The sequence below is a fragment of the Homalodisca vitripennis genome, unplaced genomic scaffold, assembly GCF_021130785.1.
Source record: "Homalodisca vitripennis isolate AUS2020 unplaced genomic scaffold, UT_GWSS_2.1 ScUCBcl_340;HRSCAF=2123, whole genome shotgun sequence".
NCBI classification, from domain to species: domain Eukaryota; kingdom Metazoa; phylum Arthropoda; class Insecta; order Hemiptera; family Cicadellidae; genus Homalodisca; species Homalodisca vitripennis.
In genome coordinates, this window is record NW_025776478.1 from 13,289 (window position 1) to 26,576 (window position 13,288).

Sequence of the window (13,288 nt, forward strand, 5' to 3'; positions counted from 1 at the left end):
CAACAATTCGGGTGCAATCAAAGGTCTCTTTCTGTTTGTCGTATTTCTCTTAGATTCTAACTCTCAAGGAACCATCTCTTTTTCACTATTTATAATTCTTTAAAAGTAATTTACTCTGTAAAAACGTTTTCTCAGTAATGCAATTTTATTAAAATTTGGTGTTTCAATAACTAATTCCAAGGAAAATCATCGAATTTTGTTATAACTATACGACAACAGCCGGTTAGAAAAAAACTTTGATATTAACTGGAACGGAACTTTATTTAGTTAAGATATAGTCGTATCGAGTATAACTCCCAATTCATCCTATTAGAGCAGCACTCACTAGTGTATATTCTGTCCACTAGTGAACCCGTGGTTGGCTAATACGCTGATGAAAATTTTCTTCTTATAAAACTTTTACACATTTTTATGGATATACACCTAATAAAGAATGTAATACGGTACCGGAACATAGTCCATTATTTCCGCAACCACTAGACAAGTAATGAGTCAGCGCTCAGATAAGACGGATCGACAAGCGATAGTGCTCCGGCCTAATCTATACAGCGTTTTAAGTTCGCGTTGAGCTCGTGTGTTTTTTCATTATAAATTTGTGCTTCTGTTTTGTGTTTTGTGGGTTTTTATCTTGGCAGTTTGGTCAATCTAAATTTTACTTATTTCAAATTTAAAATAACCTTTTCTATATATTAAAAATGGCCAATTGTGATGTTTTGTACAAAGCCTATCACTTCGAAACAACTCAAGCTTGTATATAATGATTGTTCCAAAGAGTTTCATGGAACCTGCATGCGGATGAACAAGGCTGATCTCGACTGCATCACCGCCGATGGACTAACTTGGAGGTGTCAGCCGTGTAGTGAAACACGAAGAAAGAGCTTGAGGTTTGACTCCGCAGCTCAGGAAGGGAAACTTTCACTCGAAGAATATAATGAAAAAAATCGAGGAAATAGCTGAAGGCCAAAAAACCCAAGAAAAAAATTTTAACAAATCCTATGAATTCGAAACTGAAAAAATTGAAGAAAATACAAAAACTATGAAGCAGCAAAATTTGTCTATGGAAAAATGCTTAAAAATAGTTGATGAATTGATGCAAGAAAACAAAAGTTTAAATAAGAAGGTCGCTGATCTTGAACAGAGGATTGATGATATGGAACAATACTCCAGAGCAAATACCATAGAAATACAGGGAATTCCGGTGCAGCCAAACGAAGACGTCGTCAGCGTTGTGAAGGAAGTATGAAAAGCTCGGGACTTAACCGTTACGGACTCCATGATTGACGCCTGTCATCGTCTTGGTAGCAAAGTCGGTCACAGCGGCCCCCCCGCCTGGCATCATTGTCAAGTTTGTTAGGCGCATGGACAAGGAGGAGTTCATGAGGAAGCGTCGTGTCAAGCGAAACCTATCTACCAGACACATGAACATGCCCATGGACCAAATGGTGCACGTCAATGAGGCCCTGACACCGGCGAGGAGGCGGCTACTGGGGGCGGCGCGGCAGATCAAGAAGGAAAAGAACTTCAAGCACCTCTGGGTGAGGGGCGGCAAAATCTTCTTAAGGAAAGACGATGGAACCAATGTAATTCAGGTGACTTGCCAAGCTGACTTAAGTAAACTGTAATTTTTATTTGCCTAAAAAACGAAAGAAGTATACTTATAATTTTTATTTATCTTTGTATATAATTTTTTGTTTATATATATTTTTACATTACTATATGTGGAACAAATATTTATTTTGGCTATATATTTATTCATATGTATTTGCATAACACTTAACAAATATTTTATATAGAAATATGAATTATTTTTATCTTATAATAAAGTATAATGCAATCATATTAAAAGATTGTGTAGATTTTTGTAAATAAATAATAAAATTTTCATTTAACTGCTTAATTGAACAGTATGATAATGTGCAAGGATTTATGACATGTATATTTTGATACAGTTATAGATAAGTGTTTGTGAAATACTTAATTATTACTTTATAGATTTTATGTAGCAATTATAACTATGAGTTTTGTTTTAATTTAATTTTTCTTAAAATGTATAGATAAAAATGTCTTTTTTTATTGTTTTCTTCAGTTAATGAACGATAAAATTTTAGTTGTTCATCAAAATGTTAGAAGAATGAGACAGAATTTTGATATTTTCATTTCTGAATTGCAGGCAAATTGTATCTTTCCTGATATTATCATCTTATCAGAAACATGGATAAGTACAAACGAAGTTGAATTTTATAAAATACCAAATTATAATTTAATAACTCAATGTAATGATAATTATAGAGCTGGAGGTGTGGCGGTTTATATTAACGATTTAATCAACAATGTAAATTGTATCCAATTTGAGTTACAATCGGCAGATGCGTTATTGATATCTTTTGTTTTTTGTAAAGAAACATTTTATTTACTTGCTGTATATAGGTTTGTGTTTAATGCAGCTGATATTTTCATCGATGAGTTGAGGAACCAATTTAATAAGTCAAATTGTAATTTTAAAAATATGGCAAACTGTTTACTTATTGGAGACATTAATATAAATTTATTGGACAATGTCTGTGCGTCTGTAGATAGTTATAAAACTCTGATGGCTGTAAACGGGTTTGAGAGTTTAATACGGGAGCCAACACGAATTACAGAACAGTCTGGAAGTTGCATCGATCATGCTTATATGAGAATATCCAGTAAGAACAGGATTATTGTAGACGCGTCTGTGATGCACGCGGACATCACAGACCACTCCATGGTCTGTGTGAGCGTGCAGGTGTGCGGTGCGCGGGGAGAGGGTGGCAAGCCTTTGCTGTCCTCGCCCCGCTACCGCACTGATTACGCTCGGCTCGATCAGCTGTTGGATAACGCAGACTGGTCTCTTGTCTATAATCAGGCAAATGCGTCTTTGGCGTTTGATGAGTTTGTGGGAACTTTACAAAGTTTCTTAATACAAAGTAGAGTGGAATTACGACAGATAAATCAATATAAATTAAAGAAACCGTGGATTACTAATTTTATTTGTTCAAAAATTAAGAGAAGGAACCATATTTTTAAACTGGTTAAGAACCACCCAAACAATACCAAATTGAAACTATATTACTTAAAATTTAGAAATAGACTTCATATATACATAAAAGAACAAAATAATTTTTATAAACGAAAGTTTGAAAATTGCAATAGAAATTCCAAGGGCACTTGGAAAGTTTTGAAAGAAGTGACTGGTCAAGCTAAACAAATCAAACAGACTATAGCACTAGACATAAATCACACATTGATTTCTGATCCATTTTCTGTTGCAAACTATTTTAATGATTACTTTTTAAATATAGTGAGTAAACTAAACTTAAACGATCCTCAATTAAAAAATTTTCCTCTACTGCATTATAAAAATTCCTTTACAAAAGTATACCAAGTAAATTCAATTTTTATTGATTCAGTTCTACCACATGAGCTGGTGAGCGTTATTAAATCACTTAAAAATAATACTTCACCGGGTCTGGATGGAATTAGTTCCTTCACGATTAAGAATATCTATCCCAAAATCATGGATGTCTTGTTGTACATAATTAATTTGAGTTTCAACAGTGGAGTCTTTCCAACGCAGTTAAAAAATGCAGTAGTAATACCAATATTTAAAAAAGGTTCTGATTTGAACAGCAGTAATTATCGTCCTATATCTTTGCTTTCATGCTTCTCAAAGATTTTTGAAAAACTAATGAAACAAAAATTGTTAAAATTTTTTGAAATGACTGATTTTTTTAGTAATAATCAATTTGGATTTAGATCTGGTATGAATACAGAGAATGCACTGTTGCATTTCATGACAGATGTGAATGATGGTTTGAATGAGGGTAAATGTATTAGTGGTCTTTTCCTCGATATAACAAAAGCTTTTGACACTGTGAATCATAAAATTTTATTGGATAAATTACATCAATGTGGAGTGCGTGGAATTGCATACAAATGGTTTCAGAGTTACTTGGAAGATAGGAAGCAATGTGTAAGAGTTAATTCTGTATTAAGTGACTCTGGAATAATAAAGCAAGTTGTACCCCAAGGATCTGTCCTGGGAGCAATATTATTCGTTGTCTACATAAATGACTTATGCAATGGTAGTTTACAAGGAAAAATAACTTCTTTTGCTGAAGACACAGCTCTCTGCTATTCAGAATCTAGTTGGAACAGTATAAGGTCCAGTATGGAAAATGATTTGGAAGCACTTCAGTGGTGGTTTACTATGAATCACATGCTGCTGAGTGTAGAAAAAACTAAATATATAAATTTCAGCCTCAAAAAAGATATTAACTTCGAAAATCAAGTTTATTACAAATGTGCTAAGTGTCTAGGTGTTCAAACTGTATGTATTGGGAATAGTTGTGCTGTAGTTGATAGAGTAACGCATATAAAGTATTTAGGAATTTTTGTTGATAGCGAGGTTAATTGGAAAATTCACATAAATCATTTAAAAAACAAAATTAATAATATTTTAAGGTATTTTTATTTTCTTAAGAAGTTATGTAATGAAAGAGTTATGCGTATGCTATATTTTTCATTGATACAGAGCAGAATTGATTATGGAATTATCTTTTGGGGCAGTACATACGATACTTATCTGAATGCAATATATGTTCAACAAAAACATGCAGTAAGGTTAATATTAAATAAAGGAAAGACAGTCCATTCGCGTCCGCTTTTTTTGGATTTGAAAATTTTACCATTGAAATATATTTTTGTTTATAAAGTTCTGAAAATTTTCTTTTGCAAGAGTGGTAATATGCCACAAAAAATATAGAATATAAGCAAAAATTAAGATCCGGGAATCAATTTACAGTTCCTAAACCAAATTCTACATTTTTTACAAGAACATTAAATTTTATAGCACCAAGAATTTTTAACAAATTACCAAGCAATATTAAAGAATTATTGAATATTGACACATTTTTGAAAAGACTTAGAGAGTGGCTGCTAACTTTGGAACACATTGACTTTCTGATTCAAATTCAGCAATAAAATTTATGTTTGTATACCATAAATATTTTCCATCTTTTTCGCTTAGATGCTCTTTTACATACAGTAAACTAAAAAAAAATATCTATATATTTTCTATATGACATATTTTCTATTATTTTTGTTTCAATAATTTATCATGCAAAAAAGAAAAGAAGCACTGATAGTAAGAAGAAAATTGGCCGAAAAAGTTTAAATAAAATATTCATTCTTTCACAATCTGGACGCTGTAAAACAAGTTTAATGTTTAATATTTGGAACCTCCGAACAGGCCACGTGCCTTGGAGGCCCTAAATTTTCTCTTCTGATATTTATATAATCTAGTATATTTACAAGTTTTTTTTATAACAATATTATATGTAAGGAGACTGAAAAAAATTATGTTAAGTTATTTTTTAAGTTATGTTATGTTATTTAAAAAAAATCTAAAACATGTTCATTTAGTACATATAGTCAGTCTTGGCAAGTATAACTATATTGTTTATGATTTTTAATCATGTAAGTTCTTCATATATTTTATGTATGTTTTTGTGGCAGAAAGAGAAAATAAATACATTTATTATTATTTATTAAGTACTGTTCGGTAGATGAAAAATGAAATGTGCCATAAGTTAAGATTACATTATTTCCGATTCAATTTATTAAATTAATACTGTACTTATGCGGTTTTCCTTATTGTTATTAAAAAGTACTTTAAATAGCATAATGATTAATAGAACTGAATATTAAGGTGTTAGCGTTAACAAATAAAAATTATAATTATTCATTTCAATTCTGATTACGAGTAATAGGAATGCTATATGGAATTCCTTTGTTTTCGAAGATACCACACATCTGTATTGGATATCATAATTATTTCCTTAACACCGGTTTGTACACGGGGTATACGCACTTTAACAATAGCATAAATACTAACTAAAAGTATAAACGATATAAGCATTCGTAGAAGGAGGATTTGTATTATCTTAGAGGATATACTGTCACAATTAATATTTGCATTTAAGGTATAAGATTATATTATTATTAAATTATGTTCAGGTACACATTAAATTAATTATCTCTATACAAATAACATTTAAGTTCCAAGAGTTATGAAAGCATCTTGGAGGCTATAACAAGCTGTCCCATTGAAGTAATGTTTAAACGTAGATTCACTGTTATAATAGTAAAATCATTTTTCAATTAAGATTTGTATTTTATTAAGATAAGAGGATTTAGAGTCACAATTAAAATGTACAATTTTTACAACCTAAATTGCTGTCAAAGTAATAATGCTATAAATTAAACTGATTAGTTTATACAAATAGCATAGGGCAAGTAACCTGCTGACGTCAGAATGTGCGTTTGAAGATTTATGAAAACATCTTGGAGGCTATAACAAGCCTACCCAATGAAGTAGTGTTTAAGTTAGTTTTAAAGATTTCTACGAGTATTATCATTCTTTAAATTTAAAAATAATTTTTCATTCAATTTGTAGTAATTAACAACCTGGACCTGTCCTGAAGATACTCTGTAAAACCATGCCTGATACTTATATTTGAAGCGGGTGCTGGAAAACGCAGCAATATGAAATATAACCATTATATTTACGGTATATCCTTTGATATGGATTACAAATATTCTTTTTACCGGATGCCATATTTATGGGTAATACATTCACAGAGTGTTATGTTTGATCACAACATATATTATGTGTGTCACTTGAATTAAAAATTTATACATTCACAATTGTGCAGACTTCACTCAGCTTACAAACATACGGTGAGTTTTACTGAAGTAGTATTGTGTGGAAAGCAGGTTAAGCGTTAGTATAAATTACTAATACAATACGGTCAGCGTCTGTGTTGCTGATACAACACGATACTGCGGTAGTTAAGTTCAGCTGCTGATACTCTGTGTGATGAATGCTGATCACCGCCTTGTTACATCAGGAGTTATATCTGTAACAGAGATGAATGTTAATTAAGTGCCCCTCAGTTATTGTTGGGTACCTGCGGTTATGGTCGAAGTTATCTGCAGAACATCTACGTACAGAATATGGTAATTGGATGTAGATTTATGGTATTGCTTCCACAATTCATTCAATTTGTGGTGAAAATATCTCTCCCTATATAGCACAACATTCTTGTAATAACTTGCAATGACTCTTTGATACCAGTTGAAGAAGTATTATAGCATTTTGTAGTATTATGTATTCCATTACATATAGGATTAAAAAGTCTTCACTTTTACTTTCTACGTCAATAACAGTAAAATTAGTAACAGCTCATATAACTAACTAAGTTGCATTATAACTATTAAGTATTCTAGTCTTATACAACTAATATATGGTCAGTAAATAAATGTTCTATTTGTCGCACATTACTAACAGCAAATGGAAATATTGGGGTAAAAATGGCTTGTTGATGAACCTAGTTTACTGTTAGAGTGAGTGATATTCACTGAATGTTAAAAACTTTTGAAGTATAAACATGATGGAGTTTGGCTTCCGGTAATAAGTCTGGTTATTGATGGTAGGGTTTATTTAATACGAATTTTAACTTTAGGTCCATTTTTTATCTTTCGCTTAGTGCAGCAGCTGAAATATAATTCTGTCACAAAATTGATTCCTAGCATCTGGACTCCACGTATGTATGATGAGATCTATAAAAAGTCATTTGTAAAGAAGCTTAAAACGAACTCTTGTATTGTTTTAATATCAGATAAACCTAGATTATGAGACCATGTAATCTAGAAAGAATATTAGCAGTAAGTAATCCTTTACGTTGTAATGCCATCTGGAAAAAGTTACCAAAACCAAACCATGCAAAACGAAAACCAAAGAACCAAAAAAGGTGCACACCAGATACATTAGTAGTACGCAAAGCGGTAAGCTGGGCTATTCAAAGTCACACTAAAAGATATCATGCATACATTGTGTTGAAATGCGCAAGACATTGGCATTATCCCTACAGATTATTATTTGTTTGTGTTATATGCCCATAACCTTTACTAGAAACCACGTAGAGGTGATTTTCTTAAATGTTTTACCATCCATAACATTAGTGTAATAATTGTATTGAATGTTCTATTACAACTTCGCCCTCTACAACTGACTGTATAGGAATGCTGTCTTTATTCGCTACTTTAGATTATGTTGATGAATATTGCGCTCAAAACCAAAGGCGAAATATTTCTATACTCATGTTAGCAACGTGAGAAGCTTTATATCGAAAGACAGATAGACAACGGTTAGATTTAGCCAACATATTATATTATTAACTCAAAAACATAACTACATTTACACCAATATTTAAAAGGCAGCGAGTTAAAATTTTTATCTGTTTAAAGATGTAATTTAATGTTATGGCGGTCGTGACTGCCACACACTGTGCTAACTGTGGCTCTTATCTGAAGAAGTTATTACTCTTTTGGCCCACTATACCTGGCTTCAATTAGTTATATCATTCTGTCCTATACACGAGATGCATATTAAAAGATAAAAGTAGATGCTCTGTAATAGCAATATTTCACCCTACTATTTTATGAAACAAATAACTATATTATAATAATTTTTACGAATATTAGGTGTGTAAAGATTCTTGGAGTATTGAAAATGTTTTCAATTAATACCACTAGTAAATTACAACACGTATTCTGATATTAATTTAATTTTGAAAAATTTAATTAATATTGGAATATGTGTTGTAAATTACTAGTGGTGTTAATATTGGATGTGTTAAATATCAAAATCATGTAAAAGTTTCAACATACATCATTAAAGTATTTGGGGATAAATTATCCATTTACAGTATTAATAAATTCCAAAATATAATCCACACAAAAAACATAGAGCCTAAATTATGAATAATGATATTGTATTAAAATAGGAATATATAAAATAGGGATAAATAAGATTCCTAAGTTTTAAATACAATTCTTGGTTTGAAGGTTATTTTTGACGATGGAAGGATTGTGAAGGAAACACGATTTTGCCGGACAATTGACATCGTTCAGTGAAACAAGAAATCAGTAACACTACGTTTCAAGATCTGCAATCTGTTCTCGAAATCAGGTGTTACTGATTTCTTGTTTTAAATACACATTGAAATCTGTACAAATCAATTGGAGTTGCAATGCCTATACATCTTTTATTTAATGAATGTTTAGAACTGCAATAATGTAGGTCAGTTTTCCACTTAAATATTTCTAAAACTGACATAAGTGTGTTTATTAAAGTCGTTTTACGGATGCAGTACAATAAACGGCCACCACTGCAATCGATTTCATTGTGTTAACGATAATCACGACTATCGAAAACTACCGAAACGAATATTTCGACCCGAATTCATTTATAGTTATTTCAAATTTCAGTACAAGTTCAGCTGTTTTTATATTTTAAAAAGTAATAATTTAACTATGAATAAGAAACTATTCTGGGAATGTATATTTATGAAACGTAACAAACAAAACAGTGTAATATGTAGTTACTTTTTATTCATTTGAAATGTAAATGTGTCTGACGCCTTGTGACATAAATAACACATGTACATCGCCATTTTACTCAAATACCATACCCATGGTTTTACTTTGTGTTAATTTAGTTCTAAAAACAACGCCAAACCGAATTAGGCTGTATGTTTTTTAAGATTGCATTTTAAAGATGCTATATTTTAATTTGCAAAATGAATGTAAAATAATACTTTAAATAAATAATAGTACTTTAGTTAAGTTGTACTTTTATATATACAGGTGAATTTATGCAAGAAAAAAGCAGTGAAGTACTTACTTCTTACTATTACTTTACAAGGTAAACATGTACGGCAGCATTTAACCATCGAAGAATAATTAATCAGTATTTCGTCGATTCCTACTTGTATTTCTGCAAAATTATTGACATTGCAGTCACTCTTGATTCCTGATTTTAATTATTTCTTTAAACGGTAAAAGACCAACATACTTATCCACATATCACTAACTATCGTTTTTCCTGGTATGACATGCTTAAAAATTAATAGGATGAGTTAATCAGCATTACGTTTATTTTATCTCCAAACGCAACCTACTTCCTCTAGTTTCCATTTTGGAAATGTCTATATTTCTATATTTTTACAATGTTTATATCAATCTACCCTCTACTAGCCTTCCACGGTTATACTATTTTAAATTTTTTTTTCATCAAACCTCCTCCTTTGCCAGCTACCATTTCTTCATTTTCCAAGTTGTTTTCTAACCATAAAAAATCTCTCTGCAAAATGATACCAACCCATTATGAAATTTCTGCTCATACAGATACCGTAAAAATATATGCATTACTAAAAAGCCATAGTTGGTTTGATTCCAACTAAAATAGTACATGATTGTCCATGTAATCATCAAACCAAATTTAGAGAGTTCAAAAATTCTTGTCAAGTAATTCTTTTTCTTTGAACTCGTATTTTAAAGTCTTTTCTTGCAAAGAGACACTATTTAATTTTCACCTTTAATCCTAATTTTTATCTCCTCACTAGAAACTAGACACTTTTAATTTAAAGGAGCAAGATCATTTTGTTGCAATACATTTGTACACGAAAATCACCATTTATCCTTGCCAATGTCATTGTTTGAATGAAATTAATTTTAAATAATATTGTTGTTCTGTAGTGTATAAATTACGAATATCTATACAGCATGTAAAATGTTTCTACATACGATAGTTTAGATATTTATAATCGATACTTTAGTTCGTTCAATCGATTTTAATTTTCGGCTTTTATTATACTACAGAATCGTTTTACTTATATATAATTATTTGCATTTTGTTATTTCTTCTTGACTGTGTAGAAATATTTGTTTAAGTGTCAGAAACCATATTGACACTGTAGACTGAATTCTGAAGACAAAAGAAAGAACAAATCTCATTTATCTCTAACAAAACAGCATATAGCATAGGAGGTGAGAGTCGATATTCAGCATGTAATAACTAGGCTGTGTGCTAAAGTCTTAAAAAAAAAAAGTTCCCACCAAGATACCTTGATTTCCTTTTTCTCAGATCATAATTTTTTACCTTTACCCGTAGGAAAACAACAATTAGATATTTTAATAAAAATTACATAAAGATCAACTAACTATTGGCTGAATGAGGCTACATTCGAGTGTTTTTATCTCGATGATGTGCAGTTATATAGCTGTTATTTACGTATTTTACAGTTATGTTTAAACACAAATATTTTGTGTTCTCTCTACAGAAACTAGTGCAATTAACTATTGAATAAGAATGGGCTAGTATCTGCTACTAGATAAAATCAGTGTATTCACAGCTTTACATTTCTTTAAGAATTAAAGAAGAATTTTTAAATATATTACAATAGAATTTGAGTAAAAAATATATGTGCTTACTTAATTTGATTTTTTAATTTAAAAAAATTATGTTACCGTAGCGTTTTTAAAGCTACATTGGTTGATTTCTTTTATTAAAACTTAAATTAAATGACATTTTTGGGAAAGAAATATTGGGATTTAATTTTAATTAGATTGTGAGAAGTTAGGATAAACATGAATATGTAATCCTTTCGCAAGTTAGTGCTAGTAACTTTAAATTATCAAGAAGACTGTTCACTGCCTTGAATTGATGAGAACTTGTCTTGTGTACTGCAATTACGTCACATCTGAGAGGGCTATTGTATCTCAAGTTGGATACGGCTGGGCCAATGAGAGAACGGTATGTCCATCAGAAGGTGGTGGAAGGGGAACTTTAAAACTGGTGCTCATAATTTTCGGCCTTCTTTTTCGTAATTATCGTGAATTAGTTTATGACAGTGAGCGCCGCGTTTCTAAATTTTTTTCCGAGAGGGATTTGAGGTAAGCACCAAATTTATTGTACGTTATATTGAAATAGTCTTCCAGATCTGATATTAAATTAATTCTATTGTCTTTTTTATAGGAAAAATTAAATTTATATAAAAACTTCAGAGCAATCTGCGCAACTGATTCTTGATGAACAATAAAGCACAACAGAATGAAACAAGTTACATTTGGTTCAAACTTGCAAGAAAAATTGAATTCAAATTGAACTTTGTTAATAACTTTGATGGAAATTTCGAAATTTAGTAATTTATTAATATTTAATTTGAACTGTTTTATTGTGAATTTATTGATTGGAAATTAATTGAACTTTAATAATTTTTTAGAGAATTGTATCTGAATTGCAAAGACTTGAAAGTTAAGGTACAACTAGTGGAAAAGTTTTATTTTTTATTTTTTTTAATTTTGAGAGAACTTAGTTAGAAGTGAAAGTTTTTATTTTAGTTATTTCCAAGTGGTATTTGACTTATTTTGAAAACTTTATTATTTTAAATCAGAAAAGAGCTTTGATTTTTAGTTTGATATATTTGACTAAAAATTTTTATTTCTTGCCAAAGGACCTTTTTAATGTTATTAAACGGTTTGGCAATTCTTTGTGGAAAATTGAGTGATGAAATTCGAAAGCATTGAAATATTAAATTGCCCCTTTAAAATAAATCAATTATTTTTATTTAGAACTGTGATTTTATTTTAGACAAACCAGATAATATTTAATAGTTAAAAACAATTTCGTGATAAATTGTACTGAATATTTACTCTAGCTTACTAATCAAAAAATATTTTATATTGTCTTGGATGTCTGATTGATAATTGTATTCAGAATATTCTAGAACATTAATATCTACAATCCAAGTCGTTATATTGACGTACACTAAAAATATGAGTCATATTTCAGCTCTTCTTTCCTGTATCAAGTCTGCGAGTTGAATTAGTCAGCTGTTCTGAAATTTTTTGAGTACTTTAAAGTGAAACATTACCGTCTGCCGGAATTTTCTGCTGGTTACACGGCCAAAGCTATAATTATGCTAAATGTAAAGTTTCTTAACTACCAGCTTGGACTTCGAATACCGGGTAAGTTAGTTCCGTAAGGAGTTAGAACAGTACCGGAGTATAGTATATTATGATAAAACGATCTTAACTAAATACCACCAATTCTTATATACGTGAGTTATACACCAATGAGTTATACATCCACTTCCGGCACAAAGTGTGATGGTATTCGTCACACAAATTAAAATGCCTCACCAACGGATCTAAATTCCCTTGAGCTGTGTTCGTAAGTATTAATTTTGTCTTATATAATAGTTTATCAAACCGAGAAAAATCTTAGTACATCCTAATCTTTATGAATAATACAGTAAATCATAAAAGTAACTGAGTAATCATGAGTAATAACGTTGCTGCTTAACCATTCTTGTGAAGCTGGCTTTATTTTATTAATATCTAATACATCGGTTCAAATCTA